This window comes from Protomyctophum parallelum, assembly GCF_964188405.1.
Source record: "Protomyctophum parallelum genome assembly, chromosome: 17".
NCBI classification, from domain to species: Eukaryota; Metazoa; Chordata; class Actinopteri; order Myctophiformes; family Myctophidae; genus Protomyctophum; species Protomyctophum parallelum.
Genome location: NC_139719.1, coordinates 23,329,200 through 23,356,900, shown reverse-complemented (window position 1 = coordinate 23,356,900; position 27,701 = coordinate 23,329,200). Strand labels below are relative to the sequence as shown.

At 44.2% G+C, this 27,701-nt stretch overlaps 1 long non-coding RNA gene across 1 annotated transcript in view; it reads right to left on the bottom strand.

Annotated features, from left to right (window-relative positions):
• Positions 1-27,701, bottom strand: part of LOC310874519 — a 71,731-nt gene that overhangs the window by 43,065 nt on the left and 965 nt on the right. The window contains exon 2 of the long non-coding RNA XR_014570576.1: positions 26,258-26,445. This is a non-coding gene — a long non-coding RNA (uncharacterized lncRNA). The remainder of the gene's footprint in view (positions 1-26,257; positions 26,446-27,701) is intronic.

Sequence of the window (27,701 nt, the reverse complement as noted above, 5' to 3'; positions counted from 1 at the left end):
GAGGTGAGCCACGTTCCATAAATCATTCACATAATTTTCATGTACATTGTCTAATTTTGCATTAGAGCCCCATGCAATGTTTGTCGTCCCCAGGAATGCTATAAGCTATAAAATATTTAGAGACCCAGAGAATCAGGGTCACGATGTCCTGCACCATAGCACTCGGTGGCATACTGTATGTTGGCATGTGCTTATCCATAAATGCCTGACTTTTACTGTACTTTGTTGCGCATCAGCATGACGTGCAATCAATCACAGCGCAACAAGTTGTGAGCTTGGACATCTGTAATATTCTGTGTGCGACTCCAGCTCGCAATTAAGTATAGATCCTATTCCTAAGCTCAACACGTTCCATTGGGTTGCCAATTTTGGTTGCCAATCTTTGTAAAAGCAGCTGTGAATTGCTGCTGTATAGCTAAGCTAGCTCCAAAAGGAATTGTTTGGAACTTTCAAATATATCAAAATTTCTGAACAATGAACGACCCAACGCACATTTGTGTCACCGTCTAACTCTAACCAGTTCTACTTGACAACATTTGAATGATGTAATAATGACAATACACTTTCCATTGTATACCACCTTTCCAAAACAAGGTTTACAAGGTGCTTTACAGGGTAAAAACGCCAAACAACAGGAATCATGTAGGCTTCCCATTGCATTATTAATAGCCTATAGTATAGAAGCAAGATTAGTTGAGATACTTTCAGTGTAGCTTTCACTGTATCTTTCAAGATGAATTAACAAGCGCTAGGTGTCTTAAGAGCATCATAATGCATCAGAATGTTCTAGACTTGAGACATTCATCGAATATCTCAAGCCTAGAACACAGAACACATCTTGATTATGAAAAGTTAGCAGACAAAAGTAAGTGTTCCATAAGCTATTTCCAAAGTCCACTGTTCTGATTTAAGATAACAGAATGTTGCCCTGCATATTATATTATGACATGATAGGTGTATAATAAAGCCACCGTGGATAATATACAAACATGCTACAATAACAATCACATACAGTATATGTATATACGACTATACTATATATTCGACTGAGAGGCTTGTCATTAGCCAGATTGAGCACAGCAGGTGAGATTGAGATTCTGGAGTCTATCAGGCCAGCGCACTGTGTGATTCAAGTCACAGGCAGTGGCACATTGCCACACAGGCAGACACACTCCACATGCACATTGGAGATTTGAACAGTCAGAATGTTCAAATGTGTTTATGTCCCCCACAGACCTAGTGGAATAATACAATATTTTTGTATTTTTTTGTAAATATTATTATTATTATTATATATATATTTTTTATGAACATCGACTAAGAGGTGGTCAGTCGACTGAGACCCGTTCCGATCGATTAGTCGACTATTCGACTAATCGAGGTCAGCCCTAGTATATACACACTACAGTATGTTCAAATACTCCCCATGCTACTCCATTGAGCTTTCAACATGCTTGATCAAGTGGTGCTATATGCACATCCTGCCTACCAGTACACTGGGTCACATATATCACAAGCCTAGATCTTGTGAGGTGAATAAATAGAGGCAGAAGTGCCAAAATCAAACATATATGGTGGAAGCAACAGAGGGTGGCAGAAGCACTTGCTTCTTCCCCATTGTGAAGTGTGCAGGTCGACAGAACGCGTCCAAGATCTGGGTTCTGATGATAGAAAATGTATGACAAAGGTGTCATAACCCGAACACCACCACTTGACCTCACTTGCTATACGGTGGGAATGGAGATGTCTTTCTCTCCCGAGTGTTGGCACCATTTCAACACCTGTGACTTTATTGTCAGATACAGTATGGAAGCTAGTGTCACGTCGGTGATGGGTGAGGCCAGAGCTCTTTGACAAGGGCAAGACATAGAAATGTCCGGCTGCGAACATATCAACTCCGTGATCGGCGGGCACGTCACTCAGCCGAGGCGGTTCTCATTACCGCGCCCGCATGGCAAACGGGGCGCGGCGGTGTAGCCCTTTATTTTTTTCCAGGCGGCAGTATCACAGCTCCGATCTGTCACCCTTCGCTTGCCCTAATGTGCGAAAGCAAGACGTGTTGCGCCTATTAGCACTTCTTGGCAAGGATGGCACGCTGATCCCTCGTCCTCGGGGAGCACCCGGCAATATGGTGCCGCGTGGTGACCGCCTGCCAGGCCCCGCGCGGCTCCCCACTGTCACAACACATCATGCATCCCTAGAAACCACAAGCGCCACCAACCAAACACCTCCTCCTCCTCCTCCACCGCCGTCTCCTTCACAGCACCCCCGCGACTGAGGCTGGCATGGCTGCCACTCAGCCACTGTGACGTGACCCGAAACAGCCTCAGAACCGCCAGGGCTCATGCGAGTTTGTAGAGGAACGGGGGAAAAGTGAAGTACAAGTAGACTGTGCTTACCTGGCTGGTTTCTTCGGAAAGGCCTGTGAGGTGATGCAATAACTACAAATTGACGTCGTTCCGAACTTCTGACAGGCGGTCTCAGAACCTTTTCACAGAACTCGTGCACCCCCAGATTTCCTGACTCTCCGAACTAATTTGGAAAGACGTCCTTTCGTCCAAATCCAACGTTTTTTCTAACGTCGAAAAGAGCATGTATTGGCCTTCAGACAATAATATTGTCTAGCCGCATCATACTACAGGATGATTCACCTGTTTCAAGTCAATCATAAAGTGGTGTGAAAAAATCCACACAGTGAATGAATGAACCTTGATATTATTATTACCAATAATACCAATTCAATCACTGTAGGCGGCATGGTCCCATGGGCCGGTTTCATAACTTCATACTCCATAGTGACTCACTTCATATCACTTACATGATTTATACGGTTACCAAGTGTACGATTTCTGCAGAGCATTGACGCCATGCAAGAGTTTCATTATTCACCACAACTCACTTAGAGCACTTGCAGAGATATGTGACCTATGATACTAAATGAGTAATCTCTCTAGAGAGATAACTGTAAGCCCTCTATCTCATCAGTCTCACCAGAGGTCAGTCAGTCACTGAGTCAATTATTTGAGTATGATGCTGATCAACGGTCCAATACTTAATGGTATAGGTAGATCAGAACATAAATATTCTATACTTGATCTTGATCTTAAACTGAGATCTTAAACTGAGTTTAAGAAAGATTTGAATGAATGTGTAATTTTAGTTTTTGCTGTGCCAAGCCATGTTACTGTTGAGCTGTTACAATTTGACATACAGTTAATGTACTATCCCCATTACACAAAACAACAAGAACAACAGGGTGAAGGAATTGCATCCACATAATTCATAAGAACAGAAGGCAGTCTGCCCTTCTGTAGACTACATCATTTTGTGTATAAGCAGATGGAAATGCAAACTGGCATCAAGAAGAAGTATACTAGTCATAGTGACACTTGATTTGTACACTTGTATTATTTGAAACACGACAACCGCAGTACTATTCTATTCTAAAGGGATGGTTTCGGCAGTAACGATACCACTTTTCACATACAAAACTCCTACTTTCTCACCTACAATCAATTCCACAATGCCTGACTGTACACGAGGGCTTTTGGCGCTCGGCTATACGTAATGTAAAAGGTCAACATAACACGGCGCCTTTCTGTACGCTTTGTGACAGCAGCAGCACAGCCCGCCGTACCTGTCCGACTGTACCTAAGCCACATCTTTGGGCACGTTATTATCCCTGCCATCACATACGCGTTTATTCCACGTGTTAAAATCAGAGGGACCCGCTGTGACACGCGTGGCTTACTAGCGATGAGTAATATCCCTGCGAGGTGCCTTGTTTTCCCGGGCCGTCATCCCCGATCCTCCGCCACTGCCCCCGCCGGGCAACTCGTTTGTGCAACGGTGCCGCATTGTGGCCCGCATGGCACCGAATAGGGACAGGTTTCTGACCTGAGATTAAATTAGAATTAGATATGCCAGAGGGGGTGCACTGCCCAGTGCCCACATAGGCAACTGGCAAGGGATGTCAGAGCCCTGTGCTAGGAAGCAGCACGGTAGGAAGAGAGTGGGGGAGAGAGAGGAGGCTGGTCCGCGTACATGCGCGTGCACGTGTGTGTATGGCATGCGCCTATGCATGCGCTGTGCATGTACGTGTGCGCGCGTATGTGTATGTGAGAGAGAGAGAGATAGTGGATGCATGTGTGTGGCGATCTGTCCCAGCCCCATGGATGGCTGGCTGTGGTCCTATTAACACTGACGAGACAAAGGGGTGACATGTCCCTGCCCGCAGGGGCCCATGAAGATTTAAATGCACACATGCATGCACATGCACAGGCCTTTGCTTAATGCCAAGCGTACACGCGTGCGTACACTATGTCGATGTGCACTCCCACGGCCTCGGTCGTGGCATATGTGACAACTGATGAGAATATGAACAACATGTTTGGGATATGAAGAGGGAGCCCGGCTCTTGCACGGTCTACTGTATGGCTCTTGTTTCGAGGCTTACACAACACCGTCTTCAACCTTTGTTGTTGAGATTCGTGGCTACATTTAAGTGTGTAAATTAATTAATAGGAGTATGATTTTTTGTTATTTTTTTGTTGCTGCCTCATGTGATGTGTAGTCTATCAAATGGTTTTAAGCCTTACTTTTATTTAGAGAAAAAAAATCAATAATTTGTAAAAGAAAAAAAAATGAAAGAAAAAAGAAATTGGCCTTTTGTGTGCACAAGAATGTTCGTGCTGAGTGGTCCAGCGGTTTGCACGCACGCACGCACGCACGCACGCACACACACACACACACACACACACACACACACACACACACACACACACACACACACACACACACACACACACACACACACACACATATAGACAAATAGACAGTAAATGGACAAAAGAAGAATAAAAGAGAGAGAGAGTTCTGTGTGCGTGTGTGTGTGTGTGCGTGCATGTGCATTTGCAGATATTTGTCCATGGGTGTCTGTATGTGTGAAGGATGATGACACAGACAGGATCAACAACAAACCAGGAATGGTTACACATAAACACACGCACACACACATTCACGCACGCACACACAACGACACACAAACACACACGCACACACGCATGCATGCATGCATGCACACATGCGCGCACATCATGGTTCACAAACAGCTGAGCTGACGGATGGGGGGTGACAGAAAGCGATGCCAAAGCAGATTGAACTTTGGGACATCTCTGCTTTCGACAGCTTCAACAAGCAGAGGGCACGGGGCGGTCACCGGGGGCATGGCACCGCTCACCGGGGGGGGGGGGGGGGGTTGGCACAACATCCTGGGCGGGGGAGGTGGGGCTATGTAGATGGGTGGATGGGTGGGATGGAGAGAGGCGAAGGGGGGTGTTATGTGTTGGGGACAGGGGAGGGGCCGCGGCAGGCAGCGGCAATGGGAGGCGTTGCGGTGTCACTGTAATGTCAACCTGCGTCAAGTACAATCATCGTTAGCTGTAATTTTCTAAGCAATTAGAGCGCTTATATTGAGAACGCTGGCCAGCTGACAAACACAGGGGGCTGGCCGCCGGAGTTCCTCAGAGCTATTTGGACATGCAGACACACACACACACACACACGTATGCAGACACACACGCACACACACACACAGACACATAACGTGCTACACACTCAATGGCCTGTTTAGGTCGTGTGTAATGTATACAGTATGTAGATGTTTTTAGTATTTTTTTTCTTTTTTACAGTTTTGTGTTTGTCTTTAAACTTTCAGTTGAATTATTGTATTAAAATCAATTGAAAGCACAGTTTTGTATTCTTTTTTATCACTCCTTATTTTGTAAGAATTCTAGATGATGTTGACCATGGCCTGAAAATGACTGTAGTATATGTTTACTATATATATACTATATTTGCTGGGGCTCCTCCGACACTCAGGGACACAGGTAGGCAGACAGTACAAACACATCATTTATTGTGGCAAGAGCAAGACTGTACAAGCCAGAACAGCTGGAATCATGTGCCATCATGACAGAGGCTCTCACTTGATTGGGGATGGCCGATTTATCCTGTGTGTTTAACAGGTGTGTCGTCACACAGCTCAGTTTAATTAGTTTGACTTAGGCCAGGCCAGGTGTGACTGCTTAAATCAGCCGTCATCATACACACCCGGCCCGCCATGCTGAACTGAGGCCTGGGAGGAGAATCCCCATTGCTTCCTCATGACTGACTAACTCCAATAACCAGCAGGGCAGAGTCTGGGCATGTCTACTGGGATCAGAATGATGAGGAGGAGACCCCCACAGTCTTCTGTCTGTCTGTCTGTCTGTCTGTCTACATCTAAGTATAGTCCATGGCGCCCGCTGGCCTAGCGGTCCAGGCGCGCCACGCTTTCAGTGTTCGAGTCCCGTTCATGACGAGTGAACGGGACTCTTTCCTATTTACAATCAATAAAGGCAGATTTATGTATTTCAGATAAAGTGCACCTCAGGGCACAGGTCTACACTAGGGCAGGTCAGGTTGTGGCCTCCTGATGGCGCTATAATAGGCCAATGTGAAAAGGGTGCCATTTCTTCTTATGCCTTGGATGGCAATTGGATGACTTGAGGCATTTTGTTCCAAAAATGTGTTTTGCACAAATCCATCTTTTGGTGGCATGGTGCTATAACAGGCCAATGTGAAAATGGTTGGATATATTCCTCAGCCCAGTAGGAAAGTCTGTGAAAGACTTTACGTAAATTGCACACTGCGTTCATGATTTGAGGTTTTTTTTTCAAAAGAGGCCAATTCTGCAAACTTTGAAAGTCAATGTTAGCCAATTAGGATGGAATATGAAATATCGGACAGATCCAAACACATGACTATAGAGATAGTGTGTAACGATTTGCGGGATTTTGGGACAGAATCTGGATGAGTAATATATAAAAAAAAGTTTTTCAAACGTCGGCCACCTGGTGGCGCTATAAATACCCCATGTTAAAATGGGACAATACCCCATGTTAAAATGTGGCAATACCCCCATGTTAAAATGTGGCAATACCCCATGTTAAAATGTGGCAATACCCCATGTTAAAATGTGACAATACCCCATGTTAAAATGTGACAATATCCCATGTTAGAATGTGGCAATACCCCATGTTAAAATGTGACAATACCCCATGTTAAAATGTGGCAATACACCATGTTAAAATGTGGCAATACCCCATGTTAAAATGTGGCAATACCCCATGTTAAAATGTGACAATACCCCATGTTAAAATGTGACAATACTAGGGCTGCAACTAACGATTATTTTCATAATCGATTCATCTGCCGATTATTTAAACGATTAATCGGATTATGACACTTATTTAGCTATGATTAGGCTGTTATTCAAATAAAAGACAAACTAAATTAAAATGAATTAAAGCAACAGCCAACTCATGGTGTCTTTAGGCTTATTCTGACTGCAGACATTTGATTAAAGAATAGCTACACATGTGTCAGTCTAGAAGGAACTCTTCTGAACTCAAATACATAGGTCATTTAAAAATAAATATTGTTCTTGATATTATAATCGTTATGTGTCATATTTTGCTTTGCAGTCGCTACTGTATCAGATTGTAAGGGAAGAGAGATGGCTCACTTTACTTTACTTACACTTAATACTGGAAAAACTGGTTTAAGTGCATGGAAATCACCTATGATAAATTGCAAAAAAAATAGTGATTAGTTGCCGATTCGATTAATCGATTACTAAATTAGTTTACAACTAATATATGTAATATATTAAATAATATGTCAATAATAATCGATTCGATTACGATGAATCAATGAATCGTTGTAGCCCTATATAACAGGCCGTTCTGGCCGGAGATTAGCTGGTAACAGACGGACGGACACACGGACACACACACGGAGGGCAAAACATACTCTCTCCCCATGCCTTTGGCCTGGTGGAGACAATAACGGGTCTAAAGGATTTAGAACAGCAGTTGTATTAGAATTAGACATTAGTTAGTAGCTCTAGGACACTAGGAGTTGTGAGCGCACCTCATGGCGCGCTGTGCTTGCACACAAGTAAGCCATGTATGGCCTACTTGAGTGCAAGGTGCAAGTTGGCATCTCAAGAGAGTGCATTTCTAGTTTGTTTTGTTCTTTGTTTTCGGTTGCCGTTGTTTTTATAGGGCCTTTTATTCAAGGCACTAGGCAACAAACTGAACAAAGTGACATATGAAGGGTCAGAAATCTAGTAAAAAATTTAAAATAAAATCTCAAGTGGTTAAAATAACTGTGCTGAGGCCACTCTGTGGGCATTGTTGTCCATCGACACTACAGTGTAAAATCCTGGGTGCTTATTTAACTCTGAGAGTTAGAAATTTACCCTATGTCCACTTGGTTCCATTTGTAAACTCTCTGAATTAGAGATGTCCCGATATTGTATCGGTATCGGAATAGTATCGGATCGGCCCTTAATTATTTGGTCATATCGGTTCATATTGGTATCGGCAAATATGGCAGTCTAACCACAGATCCGACACAGGGGTAAGGGTAGCAGGTAAATAAAATGTGGAGTTTGCTTTGGAGTTGCCCAAACTGCAAGTGCACATTTGAGTGAGGAGTCTGCTATAAACATAACACGAGATATATAGCTAGATAGCTATAAACACTATTCCCGGTCGGTGGACTTCAAAATAAGATATTTTTTCTTTTTGTATTATTATAAATATTATTCTCTAGTATCTGTATTTGGTATCGTTATCGGCTAACACAGAAATTGTGGTATCGGGATCGGATTGGGAACGATAAAAGTGTATCGGGACATCCCTACTCTGAATTGCCAATGGCTACAGTCTGTGGACTGCATACAGTAGATATATCAACCAGTGTAGGATCCCGTCCACACAGTCCTTCCAACACTCTGGATGCAGTCCGGTGTGTAGCTCTACTGGAAAGATATCCTTTGTGAAGTGCCAGTCAACACTCTAATCACTGATCTAAATTTATACTTCTAAATGTTAAATTGCATGTATAGCACAACCGAAACGAACACACTTTAGCAGCTGTTTGCTGGTGGTTACCAAGAAAAGATAAATATTAGCTATTATTCTCATGAAAGTAAAAAATACTGCATAAACACCTTTTTCTATTTTGGTACATGGCAAAGGAAAAAGGCCATTAAAGCACCCCAAGGGGTCCTTACTGCTAATATAATTAAATAACAGATTTTACAGAGGTACTGCAGAGCTCCACAAGTACAGTCTACAGTACAGTCCAGTACAATACAGTCTTCTTGACCTCAAACTTACTTCTACACACTACACTTACACTTACGTAGATTTGACCTCTGCTGTGACCTCTAGATTGGCCAAATACCTTTGAAGAGAAAAAAATACCAATTCCTATATTTCCCTTTACAGCCAAACAAGTCCTGCTAGTACAGTAGCCCCTATAGGCTATAAATGGTAAATGGTGCATTTATATAGCGCCTTTATCCAAGGCGCTTTACATAGATTGTGCATTACACACACACACACACACACACACACACACACACACACACACACACACACACACACACACACACACACACACACACTACATTTAAGTAGATAAAGAGGAAAGGATAAAAGAGAAAGGACATTTATTCCTTGAGATAATTGAGACAGTTGAGCTGTGATTGCAAGTTCTGACCAAATTTGGAAGTTCTGACCAAATCTGGTCAGAATTTATTGAGATGATACAGCATCTCATTTTAGAGGGGGTATTAACATAAGTAAAACATAATACATTACATACAATACAAATACACAATACACACACGTACAGTTAGCTTGCTCACCATCTCCCACCCCAAAGAATGGAGAAAACAGCACCATGACCAAAGTTAGAAATAAACGTAAGCAGTATTAAAAGCATATACAGGTTGTTTCGAGATGTGAATACAGGGAAGTCCTTCCTGAAGTGGCCAAGAGAGGTAATAGATCTGAGTGAAAGAGGAAGATTGTTCCAGTCAGATGGAGCTTTGTAGTGGAATGACCTGTGTCCAACTTCAGAGGAAAGTAAAATAGGGATGTAATGTTACATAAAGCTTCAGTCTACACAGTATAATCCTGGGTTGATCTCAGTCCAGACGGAAAACAACCTTGTTGGTTTAGTCTAATGATACATTTCAGAGAGTGTCTGACAGCCATACTGGCTGAGAGACAGGTAGAATAAAGGGACACACAAAGGCAGCACAAGATAAACTTATTTTCCTCCTTCTCCTCTCTCTATGATATTGTGTGGAAGTGCTGGGTGTATAAATACCCAAGTCCCCCCAGGGCTCCACCCAGCCCAGCAGGACTCTCTCTCTCTCTCTCTCTGTCCCCCTGCCCAGACTCTCTCCTCCTCCTGATCCTCCTCATTGCCCCCCAAGATCCCACCTCGTCCCCTCCTCCTCCTCCTCCTCCTTCACCGTCTAATTAGGATCTTGGGCCTCGTTAGGGCCCACGGCCCCAGGGCCCCCCCCCCGCTGATACAAAAGATGATTCCATCTGACGTAACAAGTCAGTGCCACGGGGACGGATGCTAATTTTAATTAATTAAATGGAAGGGTCAGGTCGCGACAAACAAGAGCCAAAGGCAAGTGGTAGGGTAGGGGTGGGGGTCAGCTCGATTGGACCAGCCAGACCCCTGCTATCCTCTGGAGGGGAAGACAGAGTCCACTGCTTGCGATTCCGATGCATCGCCCTAACGGAAGCCACGTAGTCGGAATGTCAGTGTGTCGGAATGCCACTCTTTTCCCGTTGTTCACCTCATACGGAGACCCTGCGTTATCCCATGACAAAACACTTTACAGGACAGTTACGGCACAAGAATGACAGACTGAAGAGGGGTCTCAGGAAGAATAAACGATGCTATTCTCCTTTCTAAGCACATGATGTTTGGACATGCATCACCCTTGTTTTAGGCCAGGAAATCGTCAGTGAAATAAAAATACTATTTCTGAGACTATTTCTGAGACTCTTTCGCTATACCCCCGAGATAGAAACGAAACTTGCCGCTGTTTAGATGCTTAAAAAGAACTATGTACTGACCACAACGAATAGCAAGTGATTAGAAAACAACCTGTGATATGTCTTCTTAAAGGTCGCAATCATTCATAAATAGTGTTTGTTCAAGAGCTGGTCCAGTCGCCTCCATCCACTGCCATGTACAGTATTTCTTCAAACTTCTGGTGCAAGATTTGCCACGAATGATCGTCATGGCGCAGCCCTGGCGTCCATGCAGTCCTTTCATTTTTGTATCTAGGGTTCAAATCCGCCGCCGTGGATCTGGCTTTGTCGAGTGTCTACTCTATATGAACACAATTGGCCCGTGTTTGGACGGGGAAGGGAAGACGAGCGGGATATATTTTTTACTATATGTGTACTCATACAGGCTGGGGCGGCACCTGTCAACAGGGTCATTATGACGAAGACGCTACGTCCTCCCGGTGGGGGCTCCTCACTGGCAGGTGAGACAGTAGGATACAACAGCAGTGACAATACACGTGTGTGGGGAGGAATTCATTGGCATAGCGACGAAATTGGGGAGAAAAAGTAACACGGTATATAAATAATAATACTTGTGTAGTGTATTATCTCTCGCAAGTCACAACACTCCCCTTGTTGATTTCTTTTTTTTTTTTTTTTTTTTTAAGATATTTTTTTGCGGCTTACGCCTTTTTATTGATTTTTGAAGGTACAGACAGTAGGCTGACAGGAGATGGGGGGATGACATGCAGTAAAGGCCGTGTCGGGTCCGGGAGTCGAACCCGCGGCACACTGCGACTGGATTACCAGTCCGGTGCCCAGACCGTTACGCTACGGCCTGGGCGATTTTTGTCAAGGGTATGCGCGTGACATCATCATCATACCCGGAAGTTATGCGGGAACGCCTACTGAGTGGCAAACAACTACTTTCTGGCCTTGACAGCCCACACATCCAAACAGAAAAGTCCTGTCTGATTGCACTAAACGACATTAAACTCACTTTGCCATTCACTTTGCCACTGAAGTGTTGTGCATGCGAATACCCTCTATTGTAATGACCTTTGGATTATCCATGGTGAGCATATAGGACAGAACCACAGTGTCCCTGCAGTCTTACAATTCAACTCAATTCAATTTGATTCTATTGCTGATTCAAGTTGTCTCAAGACACCTAAAGAACATTGTGAGCAAGCATTTGGCAACAATGGCAAGGAAACTTTGAGTAGAACCATGCAGGCCCTAGGGTGGGCTGCCATCTGCCTCGACTTCTCTATGATAAGGTTGTAAGGTTGTGTGCCCCCCTCGATCCTCCAACCCCCCCCCCCCCCCCCCCCCCCACACACACACACACACACACACACACACACACACACACACACACACACACACACACACTCACACACACACACACACACACACACACACACACACACACACACACACACACACACACACACACACACACACACACACACACACACACACACACACACACACACGTTTGAGCCATTGTTTTGCCATGGTCAGACCCAGCTGGCCACTGTTAGTGGTGTGGTGGGGGGAAGCGGTAGCAACCACTGATACCATCTGGGTAGAGCAGCACAGGTCAACACTGCTCTATAAACAGATTACCAGCATCAGTATGTGTACCTAATGATGTCCCAGCATATCTAATATGACAGTCGAGTCAACTTTATCTTTTGGTTATGTCAGACTGTCGTAGAAATGATAGATGGCGAAGAGTGTAGCATTTTCTCATAGTTTATAGACCATTTGACTGTACAATCTATTTCTATCTATGATATGAATAGTCATTTATTTATTGTTAAGGTATCCCCCCCCCCCTTTCTCTGTCTGTCTGTCTGTCTCTCCCACTCTCTCTTCCCATTGACCTAGTTTTAGCATTTGATCCTGACTGGAAGGTTAACCCCTAGAGGGTGCACAGTGTCAGCCCTGTGCCATGTCAATTCCCACACAAAGGCCACCCTTTGTCACTTCATATTTTCAAGGCTCCAGAACCCTGGCTTTTTTCATTGTTGTTTTCCATGGCAGGGGTCACTTCCTAGCGGCCCCCCTGTTGTTCTTCCGCAGGTGCACCCGCTGCTGCTGTTGACCATGACACAAGTGCACACAACAGGGAGGCAGCCATAGCCTAGAGACACCAACACAAAACGTGCTGGTTCATATATACAATATGTCTTGGAACAATACATATTTTGCACGTATGGGACTACATGGAAATTTCTTTCATGGTCATTTCTTTAGCGGTTTCGGATGTTATCAGATGATTTCATCTCCGTCATCAGCCCTTATCAAGACAAGACCATGCAATGCAGCCAGTACGGACAGTTCCTACATATTGACATTGTTGTCAGCCATTGTCCGACGTTGCATTTGGTGCGTTGTCCGACTACTAACACTAACCCTAACTTGAAATCTAACCCTAACTCTAACCCTAACTTCAGTCTTAACCGGCCACGGAAGTAAACATAAAGTTGTTGTATAGTGCAGTTGCACCATGTTTTCTCTTTGGCGGCAGTAATTTAGGAATGTGGAAATGTCCACGATATTGCCTCCATTGCATGGTCTTAACATATTGGCGTTTGTCGGTTGGTAACATTCAAAGACGTTTCTTTCTCAAAGCAGAGAAAAGTTTTTGCTTGAAACCGTTTTCCCGCCCGCGCTCCCTCCACCTCTCTCACATCACGTCCGTCGGCTCGGTGGAACCGTGACTCGAAAAGACAGGACATTTTAACAGGGTGTCCTCGACGAGGCCCCGACGCAAATTACCCAAAGTGTCATCTTCGCCCCGGCTGGTCTGCCGCTCGATAGCAGGAGCATGTGTGAGGGCCGCTTGTGGCAGGAAGTGAGCCCAAGACCTGGGCGAGCCGCGTCACAGACGGCCACAGCACTGGCCACCGGTCACAGCTCTGCCGGAGGTCGGCAGGCATCACATGCTGGGACCTAATGCTACTGATGAGAGAGAAAGCCTGGCCCGCGGGGCCCTCACGGCCCCCAGGCCTATAGCCACTCAGTGTCAGGCTAACCTGAGCCGACAGACGGGCCACCACTACGCCACATATCGTTGCTGTCGGGGCAGAAACCTCTTATCTCCCTATTTGAACTTTTTGTGTTTTTTATTTGTAAATAAATGAATGCCCTACTCTGGATCATACTATAGCATCACACAAAAGTAGATGGTAGATCTACTACTTTTGTCTTTTTTATTTTAATCCTAAAGTAACAGTTTTGGACTAATCTAAGCACACAGTCCGCCTCAAATTGAGCATCACACACACACACACACACACACACACACACACACACACACACACACACACACACACACACACACACACACACACACACACACACACACACACACACACACACACACACACACACACATTTATTTCCTTTAACATGCAATAGGATGCTGTAGCATCCCCCATCTCAAACGGCAGAAAGCTGGTGTTCAAATTCCATCTTCAAATGAGTCATGCAAATACACACCTGGTGGGAGCTGACCATGTTCTCCCACCTTCACCTGTTTCCTGGCCCTTGAAAATGGTAGAAGAATGCCATAGCTGCAGCACATTCACCCATTCCCAACTGGGCAAAGGTCAGTGTAGATGTGATGGCTATTGCAGCTATCATGTTCACCTGTGCAATATACAGTCCCTTACTTACTTACTCTGTTGCATATCTACCAAAAGATGGAGTAGAACTAAGTATAAGAAATTCACCCATCCCATGTGAAAGGCTTACTTTCCATGTCTTTATGAGCAGGGTTTTTCCCCTGCACTGTATTTAAGAATTAAGTCTTGGCCATTTCCTTTCTCACTCATAATGTACACTAACACTAGTATGCATTAGATTAGCCTGTCAGAGCACAAGACAGTGCACAAGACAGTGCAGAATAAATGGAGCTGTTTTGGGATCAGTGCCTGTAAAATCACTTGGTAACAATAAAGAGCCAAAATGCCAGCCACATGAAGTACACTTGTAGCTTTAACATAAATATGTCAATTGAAAATGCTACCACAAATATGGTGTCTCTTTTGATAGCTACAGTACATACTAAAAGGAATTTATTTCCACGTTGCCCTTCAACAGTCTCAGTTGAAGGGAGAATCATTGCCTGACGTATCAATATCAAACCAATCATTTATTTTCTCTTTGCCGAAGAGGCACTGTTCTCTAACAACACCCCACTGGCAGACTGCACTGGGATATATGTCTGTGCTTTAGGCAAGAGACGGATGGTCGAATAGCTCGACTTTTCAATTAAAAAAAAAATACATATCCCCCACAGGCAATAGACTTCTGAGACTTCTTGTTAAATCAGAACATTTTGGATCCTGGTTTAAAAGCTCCAGGTTTTCAGTGGACTAGAACAATCTTTCCCAATATGGCTTGTCAAAGCGGTACAGAGAATGATGTCAAATGTGGCTCTCCTCTCTTTCTGAAAAACGAATGTGAAGGAAAGACCCCCAGATGTTTCACTCATACTGAGAGATACACAGATCACCAGCTCACTAACAATGATGGCAATGATGCATATCCATTTGACATGGATCATACTTGCAATTGAAGATCACACGAATGGACCTTCCTTAGTGAACTGTGACAGGTTTGTGACCTTGTAGATCAGCTATTTTCAGTGCACGACACCTACGCACAACTCTAAATGTATGTGTAACTCTCAGGCTTAAATGATGGGCTTGTCGTTTTTGTTATTTTGTTGCGTTTTTTAAACTGTGTTGAACGTATTGGAGGGGACTGGAGGGCAGGGGGTGTAAGAGAATGGGGGGGGGGGGGGGGGTGAGTGAAAGGCACTGGGGGGAGTTCATCGTGAAAGGAAACACCGCGGTGTTGATCTCCCGGAATTTCGGCATGCCAGAGCCCTGGCTCGACTGGCACCAAACCCAAATACCTTTGCCCTGCCCCTCTTCCTGTCTCCTGTCTCCCCTCTCTCTCTCTCTCTCTCTCTCTCTCTCTCTCTTCTGCTTGCTGCTATCGCTGAAACAGGAGAGCCTCGGTCTCTTACTTCCACCAGCAGGATCAGCGATTACCCCGGCCCAGGACGGACAGCATTCCTTCCCTCCGCTACTGTTGCTGGCCGGCTGTCGCAGCGCGCGGCCAGAATAGATTTGTGACGACCTTCTGGTTACTAGAATACGTCGCCGTCCCAAGAATCGCAGGAACACAAGGGATACACGCACGCCACGCACGCACGCCAAGACTCATACACATAACCATAGAGATCAAAGAGGCTCATATAAACAGTAAACACACTCACATGCAGATTCACTACGGCTCATGCCTACATTGTTGTCAGCACCTATGGACAGAAACAGTTGTCAAAAGTTCAAACTGTGCTGACTACATGAAGTAAAAACTTGACGAGTATGACGAAAAGGGGCAATTGGTGACCGAACCCTTACCCCGGACACTGATTGACGTTATCAATACAACCAGTAAAGCTACAACAGTAACAGCTACTGTACAGCAGACAGTCTACACAGGACATCGATCAGTACTGCCTGTGATGATTGACACAGATGACTGTTTCTAAGCCAGTGATGAAGGGCTAAAATGACAGTGGGTGCTGACTGGGTTAAAAGCAGAACAAAGTTTAAGGATAGAACCCACACAACGAACAACTTTTTTTGTAAGCAGAAATAAGACGTTTTGAACCATGGTGGCTCTTTCTTTGTCAGGTGCTGGTGAAGTATATAGCTCGGTACGTTTTATCTGTTTCTAAGCCATTACAATCGGCAGGGGAAGGACAAAACGTCTGAGGGAAAGGAGGAATAAGATATGGAGGCTTTTTTATGAACAAACTTTGGAAGGCATGGTGAGTGACGGAGGCAGATTGGGCGAGCATGGCACGGCTGTCAGGTTTGACTGGCGAGCCTGGTCGTGATGCGTGTTGACTGGAGCCCTGCGTTTGTCAGGGGAGGTGTCTGCACCAAAAGTGCCAGAGCCCCCCAGATTGACACTCATTAGTCAGGGGCTCTGAGGCAGAGGTGGCCAGAGGGGGGCGGGTGGCAAGTCGAAGGCAAAGGAGCCACATCCCGCTAAAAATACATGATTACTAGTGATTGATACGGAGAGCGAAGGGACTGATAGGGCCAGATGAATCAGACGGCTGGGAGCGGGCAAGACCTCTGGTTGGCAAGCCGTTGTCAGCTGGAATGCCGCTTTAAGCCACCGTGTCCTGCTCAGCGTGTCTGATCTGAATCTGACCCAGTCCGTCAATGCCACATTCTAGCCTTCCCTGAGTCCCTCCACCACCTTCCTTCTACCCCATCAACTTCTTGTACTTGCACCACCCCACCTGCACCTCCCGAGCAGACCCTCTGTCAACTGCCACTTAAGCTGCACACAAAATGCCAGCAAGTTAAAGGCATTATATGCTACATTCAAGCCTAATTCAAGCCTTAAAAAAAAGTCAAGGTTTCTTTATAAAATTTTCAAGTCACATATGAGTCAAAATAGCATACATAAAGCATTTTACCCCTCCCTCCCCCCAGAGTTCCCGCTCTGTAAGAGCCACAACCCCGGTATCTTGTACCATTAAAAAAAGTTACCTAATTCTTGGGGGGGGGGGGGGGGGGGCTTGGCAGGAGCTCTTAATTGATCCCTTTGAACTTCAAAGGAAAATGTGCACTGAGTTGATTTAATGGGCCATAAAAGTGTCAAACTCTTTAATAATTGAATGTATCAAGGACAGCAATCACTTTGATACCTGTCAGAGAGGGGAGGGGGGGGGGTGCTGGGGTGTACACACAGATCTGGGATTCTACCTAATATGCCTTTAAAAAAAAACAGGGCCACTGGGCTTGAATATACTGTAAGGCCTATGAAAACATACATTTGTGCATACACGCACGCACGCACGCACGTCGCACACACAAACACACCTAGTTAGTTCCTTGTGGCTGTAACCATGCTACACTCTCCATGGCCTCACATAGCCAGATCGAACACTGTCCATCACTGTGTGTTTTTGTATAAATCTGTGTCTCAGGTCATTCATTACACATGCCTGCAGCTGTCAATCATTCAATCAATTCCTGCTTTATTACAGTGATTGTAAAATCAGCCCCGCCAGCACCAGCTAGCAGACCATTATACAGAGTGAGTGAGTGAGTGAGTGAGTGAGTGAGCCAGCGAGTGAGTGAGTGAGCTAGCGAGTGAGTGAGCGAGTGAGTGAGCCAGCGAGTGTGCGTGCGTGGCTTGCGTGTGTTTAATTCTGAACCTTGTAGGAGGACTATGTTCTTTCAAATGTGGAACGAAGAAATTGTAGAGCCCATGCTGCTCTTTACATCCAACAGGAGCAAACAGGTTTGAACCAATGGACAATTAGCATCCAGAGCCCTTTGATCTTAGTGGTGGGTTTGAAAATGAAAATAATGGCCCAGGCGGTGGCGTAACCGTCTGGGCACCCGACTGGTAATCCAGTCGCAGTGTGCCGCGGGTTCGACTCCCGAGCCCGACACGGCCTTTACTGCATGTCTTCCCCCATCTCTCTCCCGTTTCCTGTCAGCCTACTGTCTGTCCCTTCAAAAAAACAATAAAAGGCGTAAGCCGCAAAAAAATATCTTAAAAAAAAATAATAATAATAATAATAATACAAATATAATTATAATTAGTCTCAGAATTGGGGGTGGGCATATTGTATATGTTTAATATTTATGGTAAACTCTTTTGATGTGTATTATATGTAAGGAACCAATATCAGCAGGGGTCTAGGGACCATGACCGGGCACAGCAAATCGCATGACAGTGCAGTCGTTTTTGAAATATCTTGTTCAGGGGTAAAGTGATGGACCGACCAACCAAAATAGCCTTAGAGCACAACTTCTAGCAAAATGGCAATAAAATAAACTATATTCAGTCTAATCAATCATATAGGCTCTGGCCTGACAGCGTGTTGCGTGTTCGAGTCCCATTCATGACGACCTTTGCTGCATGTCTCCCCCTGTCTCTTTCTCACTCTTTCCTGCCAATCTTCACTTGTGTCTATCAATAACAATATCAACTATTTAATAAAAAGATTAACTAGAAAATATTGTATAGCAACAATGTGGGGTCGCTGCAAGCCAAAAACATTGCAGTATAAATAGTACAAATGCAGTGAAGGTCCCAACAGAGTACTCTTTGACTTTATATGTAAGTGTAGACGGGTGGCGATTTCACAAAATAGCAGATCTACAAGCTCATAACAATTAAGTCACATTGTAGACTGACTGTATGTGGCTACTGTATACTTTGTATTACCTAATACAATCTGAAAAGTAACAAGCAACTAAAGCTGTCAAATGCTGTAATTGTAGTGGAGTAGAAGTAACAAAATGGAAAGTAAATTAAAAGTACCTCAAAATGGTACTGTGCATTGTAACTTGTAAGCACTTGTCTTGTATAGTACTTCAGTAAATGTACTTAGTTACTTTGCAATGACTGACAGGCCATTCACCAGCTGTACTAATTGCTACAGTGCAGGGACATGGGTTGATATTAATGGTCTTAACTCAAAATGTAGCCTATACATCACACATGCAGCTTAGATCTTTGGATTAAATCGGAGAGCAGACCTGTGCGAACATGGTGATGTAAAGAAAAATTGTAGTGTCAAAATTGCACGTTCATGGAATGTTAATCCACAGTGTTTCTAGTGTCCGGGTGGTAGCTCAGTCAAGCCCCCAGAATGGCTGGCCAACGTTGAAACCGCCGAGACGTAGTGGTCAGAGCTGGAACTGCAGACAGCCCCATGCATTTAGCACGAGGAAACCCCGTGCAGCTGGGGGTTTAACATTGAGCGCTCGGTAGCACTTGTCTTCCACATTTGACCATCAGAATTTGGTGTTGTTCAGCAGCCTGCACCAATCAGTTCACAGAGTGTGATTGTTTTTGGCTCTCAAGTCAAAAAAGTGTGGTCAAGTCTGTCAGGTGACTGCCAGCCCTGTCCTGTCCTGTCTGTATAGGCAGTTGGCAGGGCCGATAGGAAACACTGGAAGGATTATAGGATCTAATCTCTGCTCTTACCTTCTTGAGCCCATGTAAAACGGGCTCCCTGAATCCTTACCATCTTCCAGTGGTGGAAAGTACATTTACTAAGGTACAATTTTGAGCTATTTGTACTTTACTTGAGTGTATATATATATATATATATATATATATATATATATATTATATATATTATATATTATATATATATTATATATATATATATATATATATATATTGCAGTATTACTTTTACTTAAGTAAAATAACATGAGTAATTGTTCCACCATTGCCATCTTCCAACAGTCATCCTTCCTGGCCAGGGATTAAAATACTGCCGGCTGCTGGTGGCCTGAGGTGTCAGCCTTGGAGGTGGACAGTGGCATGGTCAGGATGCCAAGTGGGGTTAGCATGGATGGGGTGGGTGTCAGGGTGCCAGAGTGGCTGCCTTGACAGCGTGAAACCGGCTGTAATGTAACCAAACCCTATATCTTCTCTGAAATGCATTTACGGAGAGAGCAGTTTGCCAAATCCAATGCAATGGGCGATAATTCTGCCGCTTTCGCCTGGTCTTGTGGTTAACCCCAGTTGTCATTTCATGGATGTCAACGTGGGGAAACATGGGTGATGACGGAGAAACCATGTGAAGTGTCCGGAAGTGTTGAACTGCTGCACGAGGAATCATTATTACGCTAACAGAGCATTTGTCTGGAGGCAAATAGACACAGATCCATATAGAAGCACCTGACACCGCGTCCACAGGGGATTTATTGCCCCGTAATTATGTATTACAGACATCCAGAATGGCAGGTGTAATATATCCGGTGGTGATGATGCATTGCCTCTGAGCTTGTCACATGAAAGAAATAATATACTGCTATTATTATTATATTAACAGATGCTGCATAACCACTGCCTACTATCACAGAGAAAACAGACATTTAGTGAGTGAGAAAGATGAAAGTTAGCATCATGTCTTTCAGAGGTTTTTTTGGGGGGGCTTACAGAGCCACCTTGTTTCCCCTATGCTCACTAATCGAAGCCGTCTTGAACTTGCCGTGAACCTGAACTGAAATACACGGAAATACACAGAAGCTAAAGTGACTAACATGCACACGCAAGGCTTTTCTCAGCAGACTCTCGGGGCCTGGGTGAAGCGAGGGGAACGGAGATCAAGGAAGGCATTGAAGACTGGGCACTGGAGGGGAGGAACACTACATTTAAACTTTGATAATAAAAAGGCAGTTTATTCAGCTATTTTTTACATTTCTTTTAAATGCCACACACTTTCATTGTATGTCCAAATGAGAGATGAACACATAGTAAGTAACGCGCAAAAGCACAAGACAACAAAAATTACATTATACAGTACAAAATCAGAATAAAGCATTATCTCCTGCAATTATGTTAAACTCTGGTCTAAAATAACTGCATGGCCCTTCCACAATACCTCACACAAATATTTGTAATCCGGAGGACCGGAGATGAGCGACACGCACGCACGCACGCACGCACGCACGCACGCACGCACGCACGCACGCACGCACGCACACACACTCGCACACACACACACACACACACACACACACAAAAACACACACACACACACACACACACACACACACACACACACACACACACACACACACACACACACACACACACACACACACACACACACGTTCATCTCTCCTTTTATTTTATTTTTTTTCTTAATTTTTCTTAATACAATTATTATTAATTCATTAAGGCTAAATGAACTAGGCTATAAATGAACCTACCGGTAGATATGAAATGAACTTTGCTGAATGAACTCATGTGCGAATTCTTTGTATAACATCTGTAAAGGTATGCTACTGTTTAATCATTGCTATATGACATTATGCTAATTATTATTTAACACATTTCAATGCTTTTTGTTTTTGTTCTACTTGTATTACTACTACCATCTATTTTATTATTATTGCATTTTGTTCCTTTCTTGCAGTATTGTCTCTGCAACTGGGAAGAGTGGGCGGACAGGTGGGTAATGAGAGGTATTTATGCATTGCATAATGTATATGAATAACGACCTCACATTTAAAAAATAACATAATAAATAACATATTTCCGATATTGTCATTGCACAATGATGTACTGTATTAAATATGGCTTAAGTGGTTGGTTAATAAGCCCTAAACGGCCAATTAAGTTAGATGACCATCTTCATCCAATAGCTAATGTTTGACTTCTGCACAAGTCAAGTTGAACTTCTTGTCACAGAACGCTATCAAAGCTTGGCCCAAAGCCAAGAACATCTTCTGGGCGACCAGCCAACAGCTACACGACCACCCATTCATGATTTCACACACCATTTTTTTGTTTGGGAGGAGGGGTGGCTCAAGTCCTGTCCAACCACAGACCCAGCATGGGGCTCGCAGTCAATCTAGATTAAGATGTTGCCGTCACTCTCAGGCTCCTTGTTTGCTTGTAATGAAATTCCGCAACAGTAATCACAGTTAGTGCTATTGTGAGCAACTGCCAAACTTGACCCTGACAGTAACATTTAGTACAGCAGGGTCAGGCTGGATCTGACAAGGGTGATGACTTCTTAATGCAATCAGTTTGCAAGGCGAATGGATGTCGACCGCGGTGGGGGGTCTTGTCGGATGCTGGTGTGCGTGTGTGTGTGTGTGTGTGTGTGTGTGTGTGTGTGTGTGCGTGCGTGCGTGCGTGCGTGCGTGCGTGTGTGCGTGCGACCCGTGCGTGCGTGCATGCCTGCGTACGTGTGTGAGTGTGTGTGTGTGTGTTTGCATGTGTGTCTGCTCACTCTCTGTCTGTAAGAAGAGACTGGTGGTGTTTTGGGTGGGTGGGGGGGGGGGGGGGGGGGTGTTACATCGATCTGCACCGATGGCGTAGACCAAAGGAATGTAGTGGAGTGTGCAGCTGCCGCGTCCTGTCACAGCAAGTCACTGCGCAGTCTGTCTGAGGAACATAAAGATGGCAGTGTGGCATGTCCATGTGCAGGAGTCGGACCTCCCATGGTCCCACAGGCCTGAGATTTGAAAAGTCAGTCGTGGGATAGGGTTAGGGGTCTGCCCTAGCAAAAGGCCACCAACAGAAATATACAGCATCGTTCAGCTGAGGCTTGTCAGTCTGTCAAGGGTATTATACCACCGTGGCAGGGAACCGCACTCTGTACAACCGGGCTCATGCACTGTGACGTTCCCAGTTCCCACTGCTAAAGGATTGATCAGGCATGCAGGTGAAATTCTGAATCCACACTTGGTCTTGGACGTGAGAGCTTAGCTTCAGGAGGCAAGGGCGGTATAAACAGGACGAATACACACCTCATTTCCTGGGCATTTGGAGTATGCACAACCTTCCATCTAATACCAGTTAAGCTGGGATCTAATTATACCACCTCTATTCAACAAAATACCCCCCCTCGCTCAAATATCAATATCATCTTCCTTGCATGAGTGGTATAGGATCTTAATTAATTTATCTTGGGGATGGAGTAGCAGTTTATGACATGCTATCTAAAACCAAAGGTCTTGGCGTTTTGCCAGACACAAGACTCAAAGTTCCAGCCAAGCGTACTCTATGTACTTTTCTCCACAGGTGAGGTGTAGTGTCAATTGTAAGTAGACCAATGATCATTCTAAACGGCACACGAATCAAGTCAAAAAGAGGCAGAATTATAGCGCACTTGAAACATTCGTACGATTTGTAAAGCAATGCACAAAACCTAATTCCACAAGACGCTATGGAAAATTTACAGTAGGTTAGGTTAGATATTCTGTAGCTGAAATCAATATATAAGATACAGATAGAGATTTTAACCACCAAATCTCATTTAAAGGAATATTTAAGGTTGAAGAGCTGTCCGTTAATTGGCAGGCTGAAAGGTCACGCCTGGAGTCTGAGTGCCGTAGATTGTAAGGGCAGTGCTGCGTGCGTGCTTAAGAAGGTGCTGCCCGCCGCCTGTGGCCCGTGTGTTTATAGGGGTTAACGTGGGTTCATAGGCTAAGCAGAGAATGTGCACTGTCCCACTACATGCTGTATGATTACAACACGACCCCCTCTTAAACAAGCTCTTAGCGAAAGTGGCAAATGTCTGGGGCTCACACCAAAACAACGTGTCAACGGGGCAAGCTTTGGCTGCGGGGCAACAAGGCTATATAACCTACTGTACCGACTGAGAATAGGATATTAAGATTCATACATCATCCCTAATATCATTAAAGAGAGATTAACCAAATGATTGTAATCCACGCACACGCACACGCACACGCACACACACACACACACACACACACACACACACACACACACACACACACACACACACATTTTTCTATTATGGAGGACACCACTCACACATAGCGATACTCGTTTAAACAGTCTTTTTCAAGCTATGGTCAGAACCAATTTAAAATGATGACAGCTCCTGAAGCATCTGAAACCTGCAGCCATAGTGTGCAGCTGCAGGTGTAGTGTTGCCCCACTATCGCTGGGGACAAGACAGCAATCCACCCAGCATTGATTACCATCTAATTATAAACGAAGGAAGTGGCAGCTTGTTTGTTTCTAGGGTTGCTGTGGAATAAAATATATTTGCACTTCTCCAAGAGAGTTCATGTGATATTGGGTGCGAAATCCGCTGAGCACTAAGTGCTACCTTCTCTTTTCTGCCCCTCTCTCTTTCCCACTATCTGGCACTCCGTTCACCCGTTCTCCACTTATTTCTGCCACCCTCTGGTTTCACTGCCTCTATGGGTGGTGCCTCCTGTATAGCCACGGTTCACACCCCATCTGGAGATCTAAATAAACATATGTTGTGTTAATTAGGACTCAGTGCCACACAACTGTTCATCTTTAGAATAATTGTCCTAGACCACAGGAACACCACAGGACGTCTGAAGCTCGGTTCATACTTCATCGACGCGTTGTGAGCTTGTAGGTCTGCTATTCTGAGTCGTTCTCATGAGCAAAGACGAGAACTGATCCTAATTCATGACTGTGTGTGTGTGTGCGTGCGTATGCGCATGAGTGCGCACGTGTGTATACTAAATGTGTTGGCCTACTACAAAATTTGCTATGTGCATGAAAACTGGGTTAAAGTGAACTGAAGGCCATGGTTCAGCATACATGTGCAGTGGGCTTGATTTGTGAAGCATGTGTGACAAGCATGCTGTGCCCACCCACATCGGGCGATGTCAAGATGATGGTATTTATGGCCAAGGGTTATGCACTCAAGAGGGACAGTTGACATAAAACATAAGTGGGGGATCGCAGTGTGATTATAGAACAACACTGATGATAAATGCTACAGCAAAGTGCTATAAGCAAGTTTCAATCCAAGTGCTTATATACAGTTTAAGTAATATGTCAGCTGAGAAGAATGAAGCGATGGCATGGAGAGTGACAGGACGAACCCATGGTCAATATACAGCCTCTTCAGGTTTCACAGTCCAGAGGCTCGGGACACTCACTCCTTTCCACTACTGGACGCAAGTTGTAAACTAGAGTGGTGTCAACTTGAAGGCTTTATAACCAGCCTAGTGCCTAATGTTAGCCATGTGATAAACAGTGCCTCCGTTCCAATTCAAATAAACAAGACAGATTAACCACGTATAATTAATCATTTCAATATTCTTTCTTTTTCTCATCAACCCACTTTGCACTGAAACAAAACAAGTCACAGATATAAATCCCTATCCAGCTATAAATATAATACCCACTATAAGTAAATACTATTTACTTATAGCATATTGGGTCTTGCCATCCATGGGTTTCATTGAGTATGCACCAGTAATTTTAACCTGTCATCTCTGCTGTGTTCCAGCTCTGACACCCCCCTTCTCATGGCAACCCTGTGTGTAACTGTCACAGTGTGATAATCCTCTGTACTGGCTGAGAGTTGGACATATGAGATACTGTAATGTGACAGTTTCCACCAAAATGAATGTCGGTTTCATTAAGTGGTCAGGAGTGTTAATAAAGAGATGCCAATACGCCCGTCGATGTCCATCGCCTCTAAATCTGTCAGGCCGCAGAAGTCATGTACAGGCTATCCATGCACACAGACGGCTTTTACAACATTCCCTCACAACTGTTGGGATTTTACATCAGCATTGAGTTACAGTGCTGCTCTGCTTTCTGTGTCCAACTGTCCATGCAAGACTGTAAATGAAATTGCATTTTACTATTAATAACACTGGCTGACACTCTTACCCCAAGTGACACACAATATAAAGGCAACAGGAAAAGGTCAGACAGTTGATAGATATACTGTAAAATGACTGCTTCGTTTGTACTCACGGCTGCATCTTTGACTCATGCTGAATTTATACTCGGTCGTACGACAAAGTATATACATCAGGCTTTGCGGGGGGACTCGCGGGGGACTTGTCCGGCAGGCCTGGCCATGGTGTCGCTCACGCCGTGGCCCTCTCGCCATCCGTGTCAGCCCAGATGACTTCAGAACGCGCCCTTGTGAGCTCACCTTGCTATAGGAGAGAAACACAGGGAATGGGATTACTGCAATGACAATGTGACAGGGGGAGAAAACTGTGTCATACCTGCACTAGTGGGATTTCTCCTGTGTGTGTGTGTGTGTGTGCGTGCGTGCGTGCGTGCGTGCGTGCGTGCGTGCGTGCGTGCGTGCGTGCGTGCAGTATATGAACATATCATTGCACAGATAGATACATGTATGCTCACACACATGGACAGCTAATACCCCAGGGCTATCTGTTTCATGTGTTTATGGAAGATATCTCCAGGCAGAGTATATAGCGATCACACAGGTCTTAAAAGAGCTGTAACCATTGCTGTACGACTCAATCAGACACACAGCCACGTTTTTTTATCCAAATGTCAACCAAATGGACCTTGCTTTTAGTTGTTGTTTATGTTACCAGATGGGTGTGATTTACTATATATACACAGTATATACAGTACATTTACCATTATTACACTCCTGTCAATCCAATCCAAGGGTGTGTGTGTGTGTGTGTGTGTGTGTGTGTGTGTGTGTGTGTGTGTGTGTGTGTGTGTGTGTGTGTGTGTGTGTGTGTGTGTGTGTGTGTGTGTGTGTGTGATTAAACTCTGAATGAAGTCATTAGATAATAAAAGTAAATGCTGTTTTTAATTTCACTAAATCAGAGTCATAGTCACATACAGTCCACAGTTTTAACGCACATGTGGTTTTATCGAAATAACGTTTTTATGAATGGATTTTTAATACATCATCATAATCATATTTGCTGATTTCTCTTACATGTTTTGTATCTCAATTATCTGTTTAAAATAACAATTTCACTTCCTTTGAATTTGTATCGGCATCATTTACATGCAGTAAGTGATGTTTTTTGTGTTGGTCGGGATACCACAACTGTATTAAATCAAGAGACAGCAGTCAGTCACAGAACTCATATAGGACAGGATACAGGATAAACAAGTTAAATTGGAACAAAATAAATTAGCAGAGAGACTTTTGGAACTGGAACACTGGAAGATTTAGGCTGTGGGTATTTGTACCTACTTCCTCCTGATTAGCTGAAATTGTCCACCCACCTGAAAATATATTTTCTGTTGATTACAGAGCTATATACAGACCCCTGTTATTGACACTGATATATAAATATATAAATAATAGAACTTTAACATATTAACACACGTTTTGCTTTAACAACTAAACTTCCAAAAGTATAAATTATTCTGTAGGCCAATTAATGCCAATTTTGCAACATGATTATAATCTATA